Below are 21428 nucleotides of genomic sequence, written 5' to 3' on the forward strand. Positions count from 1 at the left end.
AGCAGGCACTAAAACAACAGAAATAATGACTCTGCTTCCCAGATTTTGATTCCGAAATGTCTGGTGCCTCAGGCAGTTATTGAAAATCCCTTCCCCAGCACAGCACCTCCCTGTTTGCCTCAAATCGTTGGAGTTAACAAATATTCCGTGTGAGAGGGAGGGAGGCTCTGACAGACAGCCCAGAGCTACTGGGGAGCTGGGGCTGCCAGCAGGGAATAGAGACCAGAGCAGCAGAAATATTACAGCAATATATCTTCAGCCTGCACAGAAATATTTCCATTTGCTTCCTCTTTCCCCCCTGTCCAAAGGAGCCCTGGCCTGCACCTGAAGCAGGGGTTGGTGCTGGGAGCCTTTGGAAATTCTCTCTTCCGTGGGAATTGTCTCATCACTCTCAGAATCAGAAATCACCACCCCAGCTGCTCATCTCTGTCTGCCAGGGCACAGAACAGCCTGGGATGGTGCCAGGGCCCTCTCTGGGCTCCCCACGAGGGGACATCCCCCCGAGGGTCCCCCCGGTTCCTGCTGAGGCGGGTCCTGCTGGGGTCCCCTCTGCTGTCCCTCGGTGCCTCGGGTTTCCCTCCCTGCCCAGGCTCCTCCTGTGCTCTGCAGTGCGATGGTTCCAGAGCCACAGCAGCAACGTTCACCCAGCTCTGCTCCCCAGGCTGCTCTCAGCTGCTCTGCTTCCCTTCCTGCCTCTTTGCTTAGAGAACAGCCCCATGGGCCCTGGGAAATGTCCCCTCTGCTCTGGCACCAGCACTGCTGCTGAGGGGGAACAATTCCGGCGGTTTTGGGCAATCTGTGACATCAGACCAGGGCTCCAGAGCTGCCAGGACACCCCAAATAAACACCTGGGCTGCCCCCAGCCCTCTGCCCACTGCTGGGTGCACGAGGGGCACAGGCAGGGCCAGCCCATGGCCCAAGGTGTCACCTTGGAGAGACCAGAGCCAGAGCCACCACCCCTGTCAGGGCCTCAGGAACGTCCATCTCAGCCTGCGTCTGCTCCCCAAATTGCTTTCATTCCATTTCACATCCTTCCATCCCTTACCCAGGGCTGTAGGAGGACTCAGAGCTGCGTCACCTTCCAGTCCTGCCAATAAAGTCCTGATTTGATATGGAAACTGTGCATAGCATTATATTCCAATTTGATATTTAAAACAAGCTTTGGCAGACAGCTGACTCCTTTTGATGCATTTATCTGATTTCTCTCTGCCTTTTCATCCTGAAATATTCACAGGGAATATGTGGTACCACGTTTGTGTTACGCACACTGAATCCATGGAACTTCCAGTTCCTTTTTTTTTTTTTGCTTTCTAGAATTTGGTAAATATATGGGCATATATTAAAAAAAAAAAAAAAAAAAAAAAAACAACAAAAAACCCAGAAAGGCAAATGCCAAGACTGCAAATTGGGTAAAATTCCACCACGTGCTCCAGAGAGAGAAATCCTAGAGCTCTAATCTTGGCTGTTTGATCTTCATCATCCTCACCCTGGCTGTTCTTGCTGCTCTTCCCATTCCAACCCCACACCCCAGTTCCCTTCCCTCCCCTCCAGGCTGGCCAAGCTCCCCTGTCTCCTCTCCCACCTGGGTTCCAGATTCCTGCTGCAGCTGAGGAGCTGCTGGGGAGAGCCCTGCCCTGGGAAAGGCTTCTGCAGGAATTCTGGAGCATTTTGAAAGGAAACGAGAGCAGAATTTTAATTGCAGCTAATGAGGAGGCTCCCCAGGACTCAGGGTGCTCCTGCTTCCCACACTCACCACCATGCAAACTGCAATGGGTTCCACTGGGAGCACGGAAAATCGCCAAAACTGAGGATCCTGCAGGAAATGGGGGCCCTGCTGAATATTCCTGAGGAGGAGACGGGCGGGGATCAGGGAGCAGAGTGCAGGGACACCAAGGGACACCAAGGGACACCAAGGGACACCAAGGGACAGCCAGCCCGGGCAGAGCAAATCCCAGCACTGCAGCAGGGCCAGGGCAGCTGCTGGACAGAAAAAGAAAAACTTGAGGTCAAAAAGAGGAGGCCAAGAGAACACAAAGAGAGAACTGACAGAAAAATGGGAGCAACCAAGAGTCAGGAGTGCTCCTGAGAGGGACAGGGCAGGGGAGGCTCCTCCAGCCCAGGGACAAGCAGAGCTGTCCCCTCAGAAAGAGCATTGCTGCCTCTCCCGATTGCTCCCCCGAGGGTAACCCACCCGATTCCATTCATTTTCATTTCTAATGAACCCTGGTTATGAAAGCACCAGCACCAAGGGACAGTTGTGAGCAAACTCATCCCCCCACTGGCAGGGAACGCTCTGAGAGAGCCAGAAAAGTTTGTGCTCAATGAATCAATAAAAAAAAAAGTTCCTCAGAAATGAGCAAGTCCTTCATTGAGTTTTGGAGAATTTGTTTTCATGCGAAATGGAAATGAGCTGGAGGTGGCCACAGAGCTCTAACATTCTGAAGAATGGGTTCATTTTTATATCACTCAGAGCTGTTATTTGAATTGCCATCCCCGCCCCATCACTCAAAATGAATTTTCTCCAAAGAACACTGAATTTTTGTATATTTTATGAACTCAGTGTGCAGCAGAACCCACCGCGTGATCCCAAGGAAGATTAAAAGTGTCATTGAAGAGAATGAAGATTACAAACGGTTTCAATTAAAGCCACACAAACCCCTGGACCCTGTTTGCCACATTTCAATGTTTGCCCACCCTGTGCACACAAACAGCCCTCCAAAGAGCCCTGCCCTCAGTAATTTTCCCTTTCCTCAGTCCTGGAGTTCCCAGCCTGCTCTCCTGGGGTATTAAGGGATCTCCTAAGGACAATCTACCCTCCCATTGATTCCATCTCCCACATCCATCAAATTGGCCGCCTCAGGACACACACGGCAGCCAAGGAGCAGAGCACAAGGAGCTTTAATTTCAATTAAATTAAACGCCCCCTGTTCCTGCAAGGGGGAGGCACAGATGGGGAGAGGCAGAGGCTGCTGCTGGCTGGGGCTGTGCTGCTGAGAGGGGCAGGGCAGTGTTTGGGTAACATCAGCATCACTCACACGTCCCCAGCTGTCACAAACACATTTTATGAAAAGTCCTTTTGCTAGGATTGTTTCTCCTGAGAAGCTGAGAGGCCTCAGGAATGCCATGTAAACCATGGTTATCTGTGGAATGCAACAGGTGCATCTGGGATTGGCCCATGTTGGTTGTTTCTAATTCATGGCCAATCACAGCCTGGCTGTCTCAGACTGTCTGGTCAGTCACAAGATTTTATCACCCCTTTCCTTTCCTTTCCTTTCCTTTCCTTTCCTTTCCTTTCCTTTCCTTTCCTTTCCTTTCCTTTCCTTTCCTTTCCTTTCCTTTCCTTTCCTTTCCTTTCCTTTCCTTTCCTTTCCTTTCCTTTCCTTTCCTTTCCTTTCCTTTCCTTTCCTTTCCTTTCCTTTCCTTTCCTTTCCTTTCCTTTCCTTTCCTTTCCTTTCCTTTCCTTTCCTTTCCTTTCCTTTCCTTTCCTTTCCTTTCCTTTCCTTTCCTTTCCTTTCCTTTCCTTTCCTTTCCTCTGATGAAATCCTTTTCTTCTATTCTTTCAGTGTCATTTTAGTATATCATTTTCTTATATCATAAAATAATAAACCAGCCTTCTGAACCATGGAGTCAGATCCTCATCTCTTCCCTCGTCCCTCCTGGGACCCTCAAACACCCCCACATTTGGTGACCCCGAGTGAGGAACATTGCCATGGGCAGGGGACAGGGTCCAACCTCCAAACCACCCTGGTGGAGCAGGGAACATCACCCAGAGAGGGGCAGGGGGACTGGGAAACACTGGGAATAATGTTTGGAATAATGTTTGCTCCAAGGCACTGCTGGGCAGTGCAAATCCAATTAAGGCCTTCTCAGCTTCTCTTTGTGTTTTGGTTTTTTTTTTTTTCTTTCTGTTTTTTTTGCTCCCTTTTTATCATCTGGACCACCACAGTGACAGATCAGAGTTAATTGGGGTTTCAGGTATTTCCTGCTAATTGTGGAGCTGTAATTAGTGCTGCCTGGGCAGAGGTGACAGGAGAAACCCACAGTGGGTGCCAAGGCAGCCCCACACTGCCCCAGGAGAACAGAGCTGGGCAGGGAGGAACCCAGACCTCGTCCTGTGCTCTGGTACCAGCACAAACCCAGTGGGATTCAGGAAGGATGGAGATCCTGCAGGGGGTGAGGGGAACCAGGGAGAGGGATCTGGGGTGGGCAGAGGGAATGGCCTGAAGCTGAGGAAGGGATTTGGGCTGGACACTGGGCAGGAATTGCCCCTGGAGGGTGGGAGCTCCTGGGATAGAATTCCCAGAGCAGCTGTGGCTGCCCCTGGATGCCAGGCCAGGCTGGACAGGGCTGGGAGCTCCTGGACAGGGAAGGTGTCCCTGCCATGGCAGGGGTGGGATGAGCTGATTTTTAAGGTCGCTCCAACCCAAACCATCCTGGGATTTCTGTGGTTTCAAAAGAAGCATTTTTGGGGATAAACTGTTCCAGTCTCCTCCTGCCCTTCCCTTATTTTTGTGCTGAGTTCCTTTCCAGCCCCGTTTGTCCTCATTTCTCACCCTCCCTGTTCCAGCACTAACCCTGGGCACCCCCAGGGCCCCCAGCCCTGGGCACAGCTCCAGCCCAGGGACCCTCGTGGCACCAGCCCAGGCTGGCAGCCAAGCTCAGCCCCAGGCACAACTTGTGGCCAGAACTTTTAATTCCCAATCCTTCAGGTTGACATTTCAGGAGGTAACAAAACAATTGCTTGTGCTAAATCAATTACTGATTATCAATATAGCACTTAGCAATGTATAATTAGTACGTAAGAGATATATTAAGCTGTAGATTACACCAATAATAAGGGCTACATGAGCAATGGCTGTATAATTACATTTTATGAATACAGGAAACCTGTGAGAAATGCTCCCAGATTTAATTGACATTTAACAAGATAACTACAGCAAGTTAATTAGAAATTATATGCTAAAAATATGAATTAACTTTTAAATAATATTTAAACTTGCTGCACTCTAACTGTAGTAGCTGGGTTTATGCCACCAAAACACCTAAATGAAATAGTCCTTTCAAATACCATCTCTAATTCATTTCCCACAAACCAAAGCCTGTATTATCAGCTACTCATTCTGAATCCTTTTTGCTATACAGAGCCTGAGTTGATCAGCTTAGTGAAAGGCTTATTTTTATGGTCCTTTCACACTTTTTAAAAATGAGATTTCTCTTACGTTTCTTTCAGCAAGCTGGAGAAAAGATTCCAGTTCAGCTGTGCCTTCAGCTTTGAACCCAGAACAAAAATGCAAAGTAAGGCACTGACAAGCTTTTAGACTCCCTGCAAGGTGATACATCAGGGATTCTGACAGTGCTAATACACCAGAAATTTGGAGAATAAAGCAGCCCTGAGCTGGCTCTGCTGCGCCTGGGTGCAATCACAAAGGAAATGGAGCAGCAGGCCCTTGGCACAGCTCTGTTATTTGTTATTTTTAGATCCAGGTAGGGCAGTGTGAAGATGGAAATGGAGCCCAAAATCCAGTTTGCTGCAGGTGCTGTGGGGCCAAAGCTCAGCCCCAGGGCCCTCCTGTGCCTCTCCCAGGGCTGGAGTCCCCAGCAGGCCTGGGGCAGTGTCACAGACACATTTGATGGGAAATCCTGGCCTTGGGATTGTTCCTCCTGAGGAGCTGAGAGGCCTCAGGAACAAAATGCAAACAATGGTTATCTGCTGCTGTGGGATGCAACAGGTGCATCTGGGATTGGGCTCATGTGGTTGTTTCTAATTCATGGCCAATCACAGTGAGCTAGCTTGGACAGAGAGCTGAGCCACAAACCTTTGTTATCATTCCTTCCTATTCTATTCTTAGCCAGCCTTCTGATGAAACCTTTTCTTCTATTCTTTTAGTATAGTTTTAATGTGATATATATCATAAAATAATAAATCAAGCCTTCTGAACCATGGAGTCAGATCCTCGTCTCTCCCCTCACCCTGGGACCCCTGTGAGCACGGGCACAGAGCAGACCCTGGCAGGGCTCTGGGAGCTCCTCAGCCCCTCTCCTGCAGGTCTCAAGGCTCTGCAGCTCAGCCACCGAGGGCTCCATCACTGTGAGCAGACCATCACATCCCCATGCCACTCCCAGGGTTTATTTATTCCTGCCCGAGGCTGACCCACATCTGGTCAGAACTTTGGGAAACTTCTAAAACTAAAAGGCGAAGTCTTTTATTGTCCCAGAGCTCCCCTGTCCACCCAGGCAGAGCAGAGAGCCCAGGGCTCCACAGCTGCCAGGGCTTGTGTTCGTCCTGGTGACCCTCCCTGCCCAAAGCAAAGGTGCTGGAGGAGAGGAACAGGAAGAAAACTGGGGAAAAAAGGGGATTTCTGAGAGCCAGGGGTCTGGGCAGGGCTGCCTTTGCCCTGGTGCCCACAGTGCCTCCTTTCCCCATAGAAGGATTCTGCTGAAGGAGTTTCCCCTGCCGTGAGTGCCAGGCATTTAAAACAGATAAACAACAAAGAAACAATAAATAAGTTATAATAAATAAATAAATAATAAAGAAATAAAGCGATGATCCCAACCCCCAGCAGCTCCCGTGCCCCTGGCTCCCCCTGGCCCCTCCTTGGCCATTCCTGCAGTTGTGGTTTTGGGAATTCCACTGCCAGGAGGGCAGAGCTGGGAGCTGCAATTCCCTCACACAGCCCAGGGATCCCCCACTGCTCCTCCCCAGCCTCCCTCAGGAGCACTTTGGCTCCTCTCAGGACAATGGGCTTTTCTCCTCAGAGCCATGAGGAAGCTTTGGATGTTTTGCTGAGCTTCTCTGTAAAACATACCTTAAAGAAGATAAAGTGGGTGTTTATGTGAGTTCCTCTTCTGGAGAAAAAATATTTAAAGAAGATAAAGTGTATGATTATATGGGTTCCCCTTTTCACTTTTACTTGGTCAGTAGATTAGTCAAGATTGATTTTTCTGCGTGAGAGGGAGAGGCCTAAGGTTAAAAGATAAAAGGGTAGATTCCTTTTAAAATGTAATTTAGATTTTTCTGGTATTAGCTCCAGTATCATCACAAAATCACTTCAATTTCCCAGGAGCACCTGAGCCCCACTGTACAGCTGCAGGGCAGCAGGAGAGGTCTCCTCTGGCAATGGAACAGCTGAGGACCTGCAGGCCCTGCCCTGGGAGGGGTCCCTGCCTGGGCCCCCCAAACCTCAGCCACACCAGGGACGCCAGGGACAAAAGTCCTGCTGAATTTATTTCCTTTTGCTGCCATCAGCGCAGGTTTAGGATTGAACTCTTCAGAGCTCGTGGCTGCAATGTCACCCTGTGGGTGAAGCCTGGGCTTTTGGGGTGGGTATTGGGCAAGGCTCTTCCCCAGAGGTCCCTGGCACTGCCCAGGCTCCCCAGGAATGGGCACAGCCCCGGGGCTGCCAGAGCTCCAGGGGTGCCCAGGGGGGGTTTTGGGGTGTGTGCAGGGCCAGGGGCTGGACTCTGATCCCTGGGGGTCCCTTCAGCTCAGGGCATCCCAGAACTGCAGGATCAGGACTCTCCCCAGTCCCTGCCTTTATAAACTGTGCAGAGCTCGGAGTTCAGAGATCAGGCTGGGAGAGGCTGCGATGTGGAACTCCCACCATGTGCAGGGACAGGGCTCAGGAGATTCCAGAACTCCAGGATCAGGACTCTCCCCAGTCCCTGCCTTTATAAACTGTGCAGAGCTCAGGGTTCAGAGATCAGGCTGGAAGGGGCTGTGATGTGGAGCTCCCAGCACGTGCAGGGGCAGGGCTCAGGACATTCCAGAACTGCAGGATCAGGACTCTCCCCAGGCTGGAAGGGGCTGGGGATGTGGAGCTCCCAGCACGTGCAGGGACAGGGCTCAGCTTCAGCCTGAGCTCAGCTTGAGGAGTCTCCCCAGCCTCTCCTCATGGCTGCTCCTGCTGGGGAGCAGGAGATCAGGGCAGACAGGGCTGGTGTACCTGGAGTCCTCCTTTTGTTGGGAAAGCATCTCTGTGTGACATGGCACGGTGGGCTGGCTGAGGGACTGGATTATTCACCAAGAATAATTGAGCTGATACGTTTCAGCATTTTTCTTTGAATAAATTATTTGCAAATAAACATTTTCATTATTCGGCCATCTCTGATGTTCCATTAGCATTCAGTGAATTATTTATTCAGCAGCTTTTCCCATCAATCACTGAATAAATTATTCGCAAATAAATTATTCTCCAGCTTTTGCTTTAAAGATGTCCCTTTGAGAACAATAGCTTCCCAGAATAGCAAACAGGCAAAGGGAGCAATTTAAAAGGCCTGATCCTCATCTCGGTTGTGTTGGTGCAATTCTGGAGGATTATCATGGAAATTCCTGGCCTCTCTCCACGTTTTCCTGCCTGTGAGTCAGATTGTGGTGCCACAGTGCTGCTCTCTGCCAAGGCCAGCACAGAGAGGCTCAGAGCCCTCAGAGCTCCATTGCAGCTCAGAACAGAGCTGGGCTGACCTGCACTCACAGCCAGGGCTCAGCTCCCGCAGGTATCCAGAGGGAGCGGAGCTGGCCCTGCCCCAGCCCTGCTCCTCCCCACACCTTGGCTGCACAATAAATCCAAATCTCCCCCTGCACCGAGCCCAGGAACTGTTTGTGCCCGGGCCAAGGAGGATGAAAGCCTGTTAGAACCAAATGCAGGCTCCATTTGTGCCGATTTCAAGGCACAATTGAGGTGCAGCACAGGGGAATTCGCTGAACTCCTCCGTCCTTGTGACAAGGAAGAGCTGCTTTTGTTCCACGGCACAGAAAGCGCCCCTCATTCCAGAGGCACCTTTATCAGAGCCCAGCAGGATCCATCAGCTCCCCCAGGTGCTGGATCCTCCGGAGAGGGGCAGAGGGGAGCTCAGTATCAGAGCTCCTGATCCCCTGTGAGATCAGCCCTGGAGGCTGTGCAGAGCTCCCGTGGCACCAGCCCCACCTGCTGCTATCACTGCAATAAATAATTGCTAATTTGCACAAAATGAGCGAGTGAGACACAAAGTAATTGTATGAGGGGGGACAACCCAACAATAACATTAAGATCTGTAATTGACTTAATACCAGACGCTCTTCCCCCGGTGAAGGTCTCCTCATCCTCACAGTAATTGTGTAATGACATTTATGGGGAATAGACTTGTGACATTATAAATGACACTTATGTCAGGATTGTCAGGCTGTGACAGGCTCAGAGACAGCTCCAGTGAGAAATTAATCACTTCTGAGGCTTGAAAGTTGCTCATTTATCGCTGCCAAATAACATCTTGCAAAAACAAGCTCTGCAATGAGACGCGAGCTCCCACCTCACCCTCCAGGATGTGTTTTCTCCCTGTGGGAACCCTCCTGGAGAGCCTGCAGGGATGGGGCCCTCACTGGGCATGGTCAGCCTGCTGCAGGAGCGCAGATATTGTCATCTCCTCCATCTCTCCTCCTCTCAACAGCTCGGCACCTTCCAGCAGCTCTTTCTGGAGCACAGCTCTGTAAGCTGCACTGATCTCCATCTCTGTGCTCCACATTGCTGGGGCTGCAGGTCGTGAAAGGGTTAAATTATTTACTGGGGAGAAAAGGACGTTTTGAAATGCACTGTACATAATGAATATCACAAAAAACAGAACAGCAAACCCTCTCCAGATCAGTGTAGGGGCTATTATTAGACTATCAAACTGTCATTTTTCAAAGCATTTCAATTGTCACCATTTTTTCTAATGGCTTCTAAAGCATTATCTAATGCCTGGGCCAAAAAAACTGCAGAGGATCAAAGCATGTTGAAAAGCAGCAGTCAGGCTGCATGACAAATAAGTGTTTGCAGGCTAAACTCTTCCCATCCATTTGCCTTCCAAAATATTTGTGAACTTCAAACCAAGATGACTTCATTTGTGTTCTGGGTTTTTTTTTCAATAGGTTCAGGTGTCCTCAGGATTTTGCTTTCTCTTTTTCCTGGTATGGGAACATTTAAGGGGAGGGATGACCCAGCTGAGGGTTTGGTGGAGCTGCCATGACCCAGCAGGTCCTGGGAGAGGTGGAGGCTCCAAAAGCAAACCTGGGACGGTGCTGAGGATGGAGCCAAGAGCAGAACGTGTGGGAGGCTCCTGCAGAGCTCTGCACACTCAGAACCTTCCTGTTCCGGTGTCAGAAATGCCCAGGTGTGTCTGAAACCCCCGGCATGGCTGAGCTGCTGGAGGCTGGCCCTGCTCTGCCCTCAGGTCACCTCCCCAGGACGCAGGAGGGACGTCCCTGGGATCTCCCCTGTTCTGGGTTCCACAGGAGCTCGCTCAGGAATTCCCGCCGTGGCTCTGGGGTCTGTGTCCCCTCCTTGGGCTGTGCTCCCCTCTCTGTCCCCAGAGCCGCCGGGGTGAGGCTGCTCACGGAGCATTTGTTCTCTCCAGCCCCGGTGACAATGGAATTTACCAAGGGCTGCACTTCAGCCGAGTGTGACGGCAGCAGCCTCGTTCCACAGCCTAATTAAATTACATGATTTCCTAGGTGGAGGTTTATGAGCAGAGGTGAAGAGTAATGACACGAGCAAGGCACGGACTTGTTAGAGCCAGGACTTCTGTCCAGATGGCAAAATGAGTTATTCTGCTTCCATCTTCCTGAAATGTCACAGTGCTTGCCTGTGTTTAAGCTGGGGCTTGTTGGTGCACAGAGAAGAGCAAACTCCGAGGGAAAACAACAGCCCTGGCTGCAGAAAGGAGGGAAAATCTGGATTTTCTCAAACCCATCACTTCCCATGGACAAAGATTTAAACCCAACATTATTGCTGCTGGATGGCTCCAGGAGTTATTGAGCAGTGCTAAAGAATTGATGGGAAGAGGATTCCCAAGGCTGCTCCCTCTGCCTGCATCCATGAGCTGCCTCTGATGGGAATAGAGCCCAAATTCTCTGCCTGCCACCCACTCCACAAAGGCACTCTGCAAACTCAGCCAGTTTTTGCTGAAGTTTTCCTCAGTGAACAAGTGGTTGGAACCCAGCTTTGCACTACGGGTGTTCAGAGGCCAAAAAAAAAAGAAAAAAAAATATATATAGATTGCAGGCTTAGAGATTTTTCTGAACTCGTAAACAAAAAGGGGAGAAATGCAAGAAGTGGATGCAGAAGTTTATGGCCTGTGAAATTGAATTGCCTTTTGCAGGTCCTTGGCTTCGGATGGACAGGGAGAGGGTTTGGCATGATGTGGGAGGTGGGAAAAAGGCTCCCAGCGCAGGGGAAGGTGCCCTGGTGCCTGTGGGCCCTGCAGCTCTGCAGTCCATAAACTGATCTGGGGGATGCTCTGGGAGGGAAGCAGAACCTTCACTGCATCATCTGGAGACCAAACTCCAGAGGATATCACTGAATTTGGGGAATTCTGCGATCTCGTGGAGACAATAAATGGTTTTGTTTATGAATTTGAGCATGAGGAGGGGAGCTGAGGAGGGGAGCGGGGTAAAGCAAGGGAGGTTCAGCCCTGAGGAGTTTGGAGGGAAACTGGAACAGAATTCCTGAGCAGGGGCAGGTGGGGAAGGGCTTGTATTTAAAACGGGATCTAAACCAGAGCATAACAATGGCCACAGCAGAGAGGCCTCGAGCATCCCATAAATGCAGCTGGAGTACAAAAAGCATTTTTAATGTAAAAAAGCAGTTTTCATGTAAAAAAGCATTTTTCATGCAAAAAAGCATCTTTTAATGTAAGAAAGCCCACATTGCCTTTGACTGCAGAGGGCCTTGACAAAGGCAGGAACGGGAGGATGCAGATGGGCACGGGGGAGGACAAAGGGAAATGAGCAGAGCAGTCCCGATTCTCATGCAAAGCCCCTGCACTTTCCAGCCCTTGAAAATTCAATACTTTTAAGATGCTGGCTGGAGTTGTTGAGTGCTGAGAAAGGCAAAGGAGCAATCAGGGTGAGTGGGATTGGCTTTCAGCAGGTGAGGGGAGGGATGGGGGTGCTGGGGGGCCTGGAGCCCCCTGCTCCCCCCAGGTTTTACCCAAATATTCACTGAGGAGAGCACCCAAAGGGAAACGAGCTCTGTGCCTCCGTGCCTGTTCCTGGGGCAGGATGTTCATTCCTGTTCAGATTTGCAGCTGGAATTTTCAGATGTGTGAGAGCTGCCAGCACCCAAAGCGTAGCAGGAACTGAGTTAATTCATTTATGTGTTTTAAAACTTGCAGCAATAATAATCATTATCATTACAGAGCACTGTAAGTGCTAACAATAATCAGAATAATAACTATTACTGCCAGTAGTTACCATCATTATTACTATTATTACTTCCTACAGTATTAGGGATCAATTCAGCTGGGAGACAAACGAGCACCAGGCTGGGGAGGGAAGGGGGAAGGCTGAAGACAAAAAGGGAATGCTGGAATAAACAATCCTATTCCCTTCCTTTTTGGCAACACATGACAGAAGATATCCAGCTGTCCTAGCTCCGAGGAGGGGCATTAATGGATCACCTACCACGCTTGAAAAGCTTACCAAAATCTGCTTATATTTTTTAATCACCCTGCATTTTAGACCTTTAAAATACAAATATGGATTTCAAACATATCAGGGGAACAAATTAACTCAGAAAAATGGCCGTACTTTCCAAGGTTGCACCTGCCATGAAATTGCTCCAAGTTTGCATTTTCCCTGAGTCTCTGGTGTGTCATTAGAGCAGATTGATCGCCCTCCTCTCCCGGCAACTCCCCCATTAGAGGGTTATTGTATGGAAATTAATGGCAGGCCTGAAACATTTCTTTTGCAGCTGCAGTAGTAGAAGTCAGTTTTGATTAAGCACTGGAAGCGGGGCAGACTGGGGTGATCTCTTTGCTTTAGTTCCCTCTTTTATTATCACTGGTGTCAAGTTTTGTTACTTTAGCCGTTCCCCTGGTACTCCCACTGCCTCCTTGGGTAATAATAGGGGTAATTTTTTTTATGTGCACATCTATTTATTTTAAATATGTACAGGCTGATCCTCGGCGGTGTTCAAGCCCTGGGAATGATTCCTGCTGATGGCAGGGGCTGCCAGGGGCAGGGCAGCGGGGCTGGCATGGAAATCAGGAGTGGCTGTGGCTGCTCAGGGGTGGCACTGCCAGGGCAGGGCATTGGCACTGGTATGGGGGCATGGAGAGAACTGGGCTGGCGTCCAGACTGGGGGCTGGGGGCTGGCATCCAGACTGGGGGCTGTGCCCTCCCTGCAGGGACAGATTCCAGACTGGGGGGCAGATTCCAGACTGGGGTGATGTCCCCTCCCTGCAGGGACAGATGTTCCAGACTGGGGGGCTGTGCCCTCCCTGCAGGGACAGATGTTCCACACTGGGCTGATGTCCCCTCCCTGCAGGGACAGATGTTCCACACTGGGGTGATGTTCCCTCCCTGCAGGGACAGATTCCAGACTGGGGGGCAGATTCCAGACTGGGCTGATGTTCCTTCCCTGCAGGATCAGATATTCCACACTGGGCTGATGTCCCCTCCCTGCAGGGTCACATATCCCACACTGGGCTGATGTCCCCTCCCTGCAGGGACTCCACACTGGGCTGATGTCCCCTCCCTGAGGGACAGCAGTGTCAGAGGGACTTCCAGCAGCTCTGGGGGCAGGAGCAGAAGGGAGGAGAGGATCCACAGCAGGAGGGGTTTGGGTGATTTTTGGTGGCTGTTTCCTCTGCACGCTCAGCTCAGTCCCTCTCTGCCCAAGCCCTTCAGGGGTGTTTGTAAATCTGGGATTTCATTAAACCACAGCAGCACCCCCAGCTCCCCTCCTGACCCTGGGCTAATTCAGAAAATAGAGAGAGCTCTTCTCCCTTCTGAACAGAAGCTGATCTGAGCCCCAGCTCCAGCCCTGCACCTCCCTTTTTGGGACCTGGCCATGGTGTGGCTCGCTCCAGCAAGGAGCCACCCCAGGCAGGGCTTCCCAGGCCTTCCTGATAAAACTTCAACGTTCAATGACAAAGTACTGTGCTGCAACTCCCCATTTATCTTATTAAATGGTCCCAGAACAGCTCTGAAAAATGTATTTAGCACAAAGATATCTATTAATTAATAAGCACATTAGTCAGCAATCAATACGGGGTTGATGATATTGTTTAAATTTATGCATGGATAATAAGGATCAGGTTCTGCCTCCCTCATCTGTTTTAAGGCATATATTGAAAATGAGTAGTGCAGAACGGCTTTGCATTTTAAAAAGTTTGATTAAAATTATTTTTAAATAGACTAATCCTATGAACATATTATATTGCATAAAATTAGCCCTGAGCACAGTCGCTTTATCACCTCAGTCTCTTCACAGCCCATTGATTCAGCAGGCACTGGGAGCAGCCTGTTCCTCTCACTGCTTTGTGCTCCATCCTGGGGGGATTGTTGTGTCTGAAGGCTGAGCAGGGCCCTCCTGGCAGCTCTTTGCTCCCAAGGGTGCAGCAGATTCTGAGGCTCATCCCCAGTGCCACTGGGATTTCCTGGGGGGACAGAAGTGACAACAAAGCCCCCCCAGGATGTCCTGCCCGGCCCCACAGCACACACCTGGCTCTTGCTCTGGTTTGCCTCTAAGCAGGGTTGTCAGAAACGGGAGTAACTTAATAAAAGTGAATTATCCTGGCATTTGCTTTGCTGCCACTGCTGTGGCTTAATAGAGCTGAAATTCTCAGCCTGGACACTCTCAAAGTGGATTAAAAAGTATTTGCTTTACATTCAGAGGCTGGCTGTGTAGGGATAAAGTTAATACATTATAATATTTAACAGACTAATATTTATATTCATATGTTTAAGTGATATTACATTAATTTCAGTCATTTACACAAGCATTTTACCGGGGTAGTTTTAAGTAAATTGGCTGAAGCTCATTTACCTGAGTGTACACAAGCCCCAGCACCAACAGATTTGCTGTGAAATCATCCCTGTGAACATCCCCTGTCCTCCCTTCCTGCACAGGCACCTGAAGGAGCCTGTCCAGCTCCAGGTGCTTTGCACACCCACAAATCCATGTCTGGCCAGGCTTCCTGCAGCTCCCTGGGCTGGGTTTGGCTCTGCCTGAGCCCAGAATGCAGAGCCAACCCCAGCCTGTGGCACCAGGAGTCCCACAGAGCCACGGGAATTAAGGAATAAATGGATTTTCCCAGCCTCACTGCATGTCTGGGCTGCTGAGGAGCCCAGGTGGGAATTGTGATTTAACCACTGGTTTGGAGTGGCTGGAGAGGAAGCCCAGCTGGGATTGCCCAGGATCATGGATCTGATCCCAAGAGCAGCCTGGACACCCCTGGACATAAGGATGGGCACAGGCAGGAGCCCCAGCACACTGTGAGCTGTGAGCTGCGAGCTGTGAGCTGAGCACAGCCTGGATTTACCTCAGCAGCTCGGAAACCTCCCAGACAAAACCTTTCTGGAGGTCCCAGAGCCACAGAGGGTGCTCCAACACCTGCAATACAAACAAACTCTGTGTTCTGAGAGCTGCATCTCCAAATTAGCTTTAGGGTCTCCATGCATTGCTTCCTTAATGATGTGACACATAATAGCCTCGCTGTAATAAAGATGAATTACTTTTCAATAAAATAATAAAACTCTGGTAAACACTTTATCACTTCATTCGTCCCCAGTGCTCAGACAGGAGAAAATCTTCCGTGCTCCTTGGTTCTTAATGCTGTCAGTGATGAGGTTCCAGGAGCCCTGCCAGCAGTGGTGCCTCATTCCCCTGGACAGCCAGGGCAGGCCCCAGCCTCCCCTCCACCAGAGCTCTGCTCTGCAAGCCACAATTTCTGCCAAAATGAAAGATCTGCCCAGGGACTTGCAGCAGGCCCACGGCAACACTTTGGCAGAGGGCTGGATAATGAAGTTTTCATTATTACATAAAGATATTTTAGGATTGTCATCACCTACAAATCCATTCTTCTACAGCACATCAGCACAGTATTTTGTTTATTCCTCATCCACTGATCCCACCCTATTCCCTGGGTTTTGGCAGCACTTTGGAGTTGCCACAGAGATAAATTCCAGTCTCCCTCCCTGGGGTGGGATGGGGAGAGCAGGGCTCACATCCTGAAGGAAATGCTGGTGTGGCTCATCGGGAGTTTTTGAAAAGGGGCATTTTCAGGAGGAAGTGAAGTCCAGCTGGTTGGTGCCATGCTGGCTCTTAGGCAAAGGCACCAAGGGAAAGCCAAGGCAGATCTGCAAAAGTTTCCCTGCACCTAAAGCTCAACGAGGTGCATCAAGAGATGTATCTCTATAGCTCTATAGATACATCAATAGATGAATCTCTATAGGTGATCTCTGTATCTCTATAGGTACATCAATAGATGAATCTCTATAGATTATATCTCTATAGGTACATCAATAGATGAATCTCTATAGGTGATCTCTGTATCTCTATAGGTACATCAATAGATGAATCTCTATAGATTATTTCTCTATACATGCATCAATAGATGTGTCTCCAAGGGAACTTGGAGCCTCCTAAAAACACCAGAAAGGAAATTATGACTTGAGCAAAGACAGGCTTGCTCACCTGTCAGAAAATTCTGTTTATTCTCAGACTTTGAAAGCAAACTGCAAACCCTATCAGCACTGGAATTGATTGAAAAGAATTTTCCCTTTGCAGTGTTAAGCAAACAGGAAAGTTCCCATGAATGGTGTCTGTAATGGCTTGCTAAGATCCTGCTAATTTAAAAAAATAATCTCGTTTGAAGATAGTGAATGGATTCAGCATTTCTATAAAGTATTAGGAAGGCAACATTATCTGAACTTGGGGCCTGGGTGATTACTGTGCAATTAGTTGTGATTCAATTCACTGAAGAAAAATGCACCAAGGAATAACCACTGGCAACAAAATTAATGTCCTGCAATTGTGCTACCAACTGCTTTGATTTTGTCTTAAGTTCAGGATTTTGATGCCATCATGATGCTTTAATTGCAGCCCTGATTGCACATCTCTGGGCTTGATTTATCCCTTGCATGCTTTCCTCCCTTTCCCTGAGACAACCTCCGTGAATCCCTCCAGATGCAGGAGTTCTCCGTGTTCAGAGCAGATGGCAGCTCAAGAACCCTCCCACAGCGCGGGGGTGAAAGTGTCTGGGGTTCTGCACGACGGGGAGGGAGCACCCCTTGCCAGATTCAGCACCATCAGCAAGGGATCCTGGGCTCCGAGGGCAAACTCGGCTGTGCCAAGGGCAGCCAGGGCGGGTCTGGGGGGCAGAGCTGACACAGTTTAATTTGGCAGCTTGGAGGAAGCCAGGGAGGCTCTGCTGGCTGCCCAAAATCCCACCCTCGCTCTGGGGCTCCGGAGCTGCTGATGTGAAAATTGGATTTTTCCACTCGGAGAACTCCTGGTGTCCATTTCTGGGGGCAGATGCGCTGGATAGGACAGAACCAGGGGCAGCCAAACTGAACAAGAAGCTTTCTCTGTTTCCTCCTGCTGGACAATTCCTGGAGAGCACTCCCTCTGGAATTATCCCTCAGTTCTGGTGGCTCCCAGCTGATCCCATTTCTCTGTCTAAGCCATTTCTAACCTCCCTTCCTCAGCACAGATGAAGTTGTGAGTTTTAAGCCATTTCTAACCTCCCTTCCTCAGCACAGATGAAGCTGTGAGTTTGCACAACTGGATTTCAGTGGCAATGCCGAGTTCCATCAGGTTTCCAGAGAGGGAATCTGCATTCCTATGAAAATATCCCCGGATTTCAGCGCAGGGTTCCCACGATAAAGCTCCAGAACCGCTCGGGGCGAGTCAGGACCAAAGGAAAGCAGCAGGCAGATAAGGATCAGCGCTCAGATCCTGCTTTCCCTCCCTTCAAACAAACAAATCCCTGAATACGAGCGGCAGGAGCGAGGCTGGGGAGCTCCTGGCGCTCCACTAGGGGTCTGTCTCCGCTCAGCATCCCCGAGCCGGCCAGGGGAAGCCTCCTGGGCCGGGTTCGGGGATCAGAGCTCCATCCCCGCTGCTCCGAGGCCTCGGCAGGCTCCGGGCTGCGGTTCCTTATCAGCAGCACCGCCGGGATGCGCTTCCCTATCAGCAGCATCGCCGGGTAAAGTTCAAGCCCCGCTCGGCTCCCAGATGTGCCGGGTGGGTTCTGGGGCATCTCGGGGTGGGTGGCCGGGCTGGGCCCGGGGCTGCTCTTGGAAGTTCTTCTATTTATGGAAATCATCGCCTTTCATTTCGCTTAATTAAAGCGCCCCGAGCCATCGGGCTCCCGATCGCAGGAGATGAAAGGGATTTGGGAAGGCACACGGGGGCCAGAGCCGGAAGCCTCAGTCTGAACCGGGTATTTAGTGGGGAGCACGGGAGATTCAAATGCAGGCAGAGATTCGGCACCATCCCAGCTAAATCCTGAACTCTGATTCCCACTGAGGCGTTTTACCTGCACAAAATAACACAGCCCGGAATGATTTGTTTCCACTACTGGCCCAAACCATAATGATTCATTTAAAAAAACCCAAATATAAACGACGGTGCAAACTATGCTCCACTTTCCTGATTTATCCAGTTCTAAACTAATTCAGGTATTCGCCTGAAATGCACGTTTTTCATTCCATAGAAAAATGGTGAGATAAAATTCTCCTGGCATCACAGAAGTGCTCCTCAGAGCAGTAAAAACATACAAAGATTGAGCAGAGCAATCCCACTGCTGTGCTGCTAAATGGGCTTACAGGAGATGCACCTGTGGAAGGGATATTTGGGGGTTTGTGGGTGAGCCCATCCATCAGAACCTTGGTACAGTCAGACTCCATCCCGTGCCACGATCTGTTCTGGCACCGGGAACATTCTGATCTCATCCTCAGCGTGGCAAACCCAGACCCAGCACCAGCAGGCACTGGACTTGTGCCAGCGGGGTGGGGTGAGCTCAGCTCCCAGCCCTGGGCCACTCTGCCTCCCCAGTGGCCACCTGAGGCAAAGCCACTGAAAAACGGCAAAGAGCAGCTCTGGAGGTGATTTCTGATTTGAGTTTTCCAGGTGGAACCAGAAATGCCCAACTCTGATCTCTGGGCAGCACGGGTGAAGGGCTCTCTGCTCTTCAGTTCCCTTTATGGCCCTACAGGGTGCTCCCCAATCACCCCTTCAGCAGCAGGAGCTGCTTTTTATCCCACCAAGTTGCACAAACCCTCCCATTTGTCACTGGGACGTTGCCAGTGTCTCTCTGCTCACACTGATGTCACTCCAGGTCTGTTACACCACCAGCAATGGATTGGGTGTAAAATAAAATCCATATAAACCTACAGGAGTTGACTCAGCCCTGTAAATTCCAACTGCATTTCAGAAGGAGCCAGCTGCTCTTGGCAGAAGCAGCAGAAGTCACCCCCGGTGAGGGGCTGATCAGCACAGACAGCACCAGGAGGTTTTTACACTCTCTGTTTCTTATCAGCCAGTGAATGGCTTTCCCCAGGGTCCCCTGGAAAGCACCACACCAAGATATCCCGTGCTTCCAGCTGGCCAGCAAGGTACTGGAGCAGGGAAAGGGATCTGCTGAGCTAATGAAGCTCAGGCCAGGACTGGGCAAACACTGCAGGAAAGGATCTGCAAACATTTGCTCAAGAGAAGGCCTGGAATGGGCTCCAGTGCCCCCACGAGTCCCAGCGGCTCCTGAACATCTCCTGGAGCCCATGCACAAACGGGCTCGTGTTGCAAAGAGTATCAGACAAAGCCCCACGAAAACACAGGCAAATACATGCTCAGAGCTGAGCAGTTGCACAAATATTTCCCCTGATGAGTAATGGCACCCGTGGCTCTCGTGCTGTTTGTGAACTGGGAGTCACCTGCCTGCCAGTCCAGAATGCACCAAAGAGCACGGAATGGGAAAAGCACTGGGCTGTGACAGAGGTGTTCTAGCAGGATTTGTTAATATTTCCTCTAACATTCAACCCAACACCTTTCACCTGGTTAGAAATCCGCTGAAATCTCTTTGGGAGCTGTTCCTGGTATCACCCCATTTACCCCAAAGGCCCTGAAGCCCTCTCAGCAGGAACCTGTGCAAACACCTGTCCGTAACTCCCTGCTCATCCCAGCTCCAGCAATGCCAGCACTCCTCCAGGAACCCAACCTGAGCACAGGGTGGCCCCAAGTGCAGTGACACCACAGTGGGGCAGCTCCTCCTGTCTGAGCAGCCCTGCGGGCAGGGCAGGTGAGAGGTGAGGTGAGGGTGACACCAGGGCTGTCCCTCCTGCAGGTGTGGGAGGGGAGCCTGGGGCCCCACCATGGCTGAGGAGATGCTCTCCTCACTGGGAAGGGCTCTGCAGGGCTCTGGCAATTGCCCACCCCAAATCAAGCTCCTACTGGCTCAGCCCAGCTCAGGAAAGCTGACTCTGAGCCAGGAGCCTCTGACAAGCTGGATCTTGAAGGCTCAGAAAACAACGCCCTGACAACTTTTGTATTTGCATAAACATTATTTAATCAGTTCTGTGCCATCTCATTTCTGCAGCAGGCTGTGCCCAGACAATTTCCAAAAATGAGTTTAAATGCAGTAATTCTGGTGGGAATGGCTCTCCCTGTGCCCCCTCCTGGAGGCGAAGTGTGCTGGAGGAGAGGCCAGGCAGGGACAAGGAGCACAAATGTCCCTGTGCTGGCTCAGACCCCTGCACGGGGCTGCCAGCCCAGCCCACACAGAGCAGGGAGTTTAGCAAAGGCTCTGGTGCTGGTGGGTGCTCTCCCAGCAGCTGCCACTCCAGGATCTTGAGGCTAATAACTCAGACACTGAAATGATGTGTTGTGGGTTGTACAGATCACAGCTCTGAGAAAGGAAAAAACCCCTGTGCTTTCTCCAGGGCTCCTGCTGAATGTGGTGTTTCCAGAACATTCCTGCACATTCGACCTGTGACACGTCTTTCCTTGAAAGAACAGACCTTCCTGGATTCCTTTGACTTGGCCTTTGGAATGGGACAGCTTGCTCAGAGGAACTCCAAGCCTTTGAAGATAATTCTTACATTGGTCAACAACTGTAATGATGCAGCTAAAATTACAGTGTGCTCCCAGCACTGAACATTAAAGACTCTGCATTTTATAAAACTAATAAATCGCACAAGGTAAGGGCTCAGCTCCTGGCTGAGTGCAGATAATGGAGAGCTCCACATCCCCGAGTGGCAGCACCTGGGGTTGGGCACTTGGAGTCCCTGAGCCTCCCAAGGCAGGGGCTCAGCAGTGGATGTGGCAATGCCTGCTCGGGCTCTTCCAGGTTCAGAGACTCTCACGGAGCTTTTATCATCTGAGGACGACCCAGAGTGGCCTCTTCTCCCTTTCTGTCTCTCTCCCTTCTGTTTCTGACTCTGAACTGCTTTGTTGCTACCAACAGGAGCCATTTCTTCTGAAGCTGTGCATAGCTGGTGATGCATTCTGAAAAACAAACCCTGTCTTGAAAAACAAACCGTTCTTTGTGCTCAAACACAAAATCAGAGGGCTTTCTCTGACTTCAGCTGAGTTAGCAAATAGTTCTGCAAGCTCTCTCACCAGCTGAAGGTAACAGCCAGGCTTCTAAGGATTGGAAGTTAACGTTCACATTTTCCTAGTGCTCTGTTCTCA

This window comes from Molothrus ater, chromosome 25, assembly GCF_012460135.2.
Source record: "Molothrus ater isolate BHLD 08-10-18 breed brown headed cowbird chromosome 25, BPBGC_Mater_1.1, whole genome shotgun sequence".
Taxonomy (NCBI): domain Eukaryota; kingdom Metazoa; phylum Chordata; class Aves; order Passeriformes; family Icteridae; genus Molothrus; species Molothrus ater.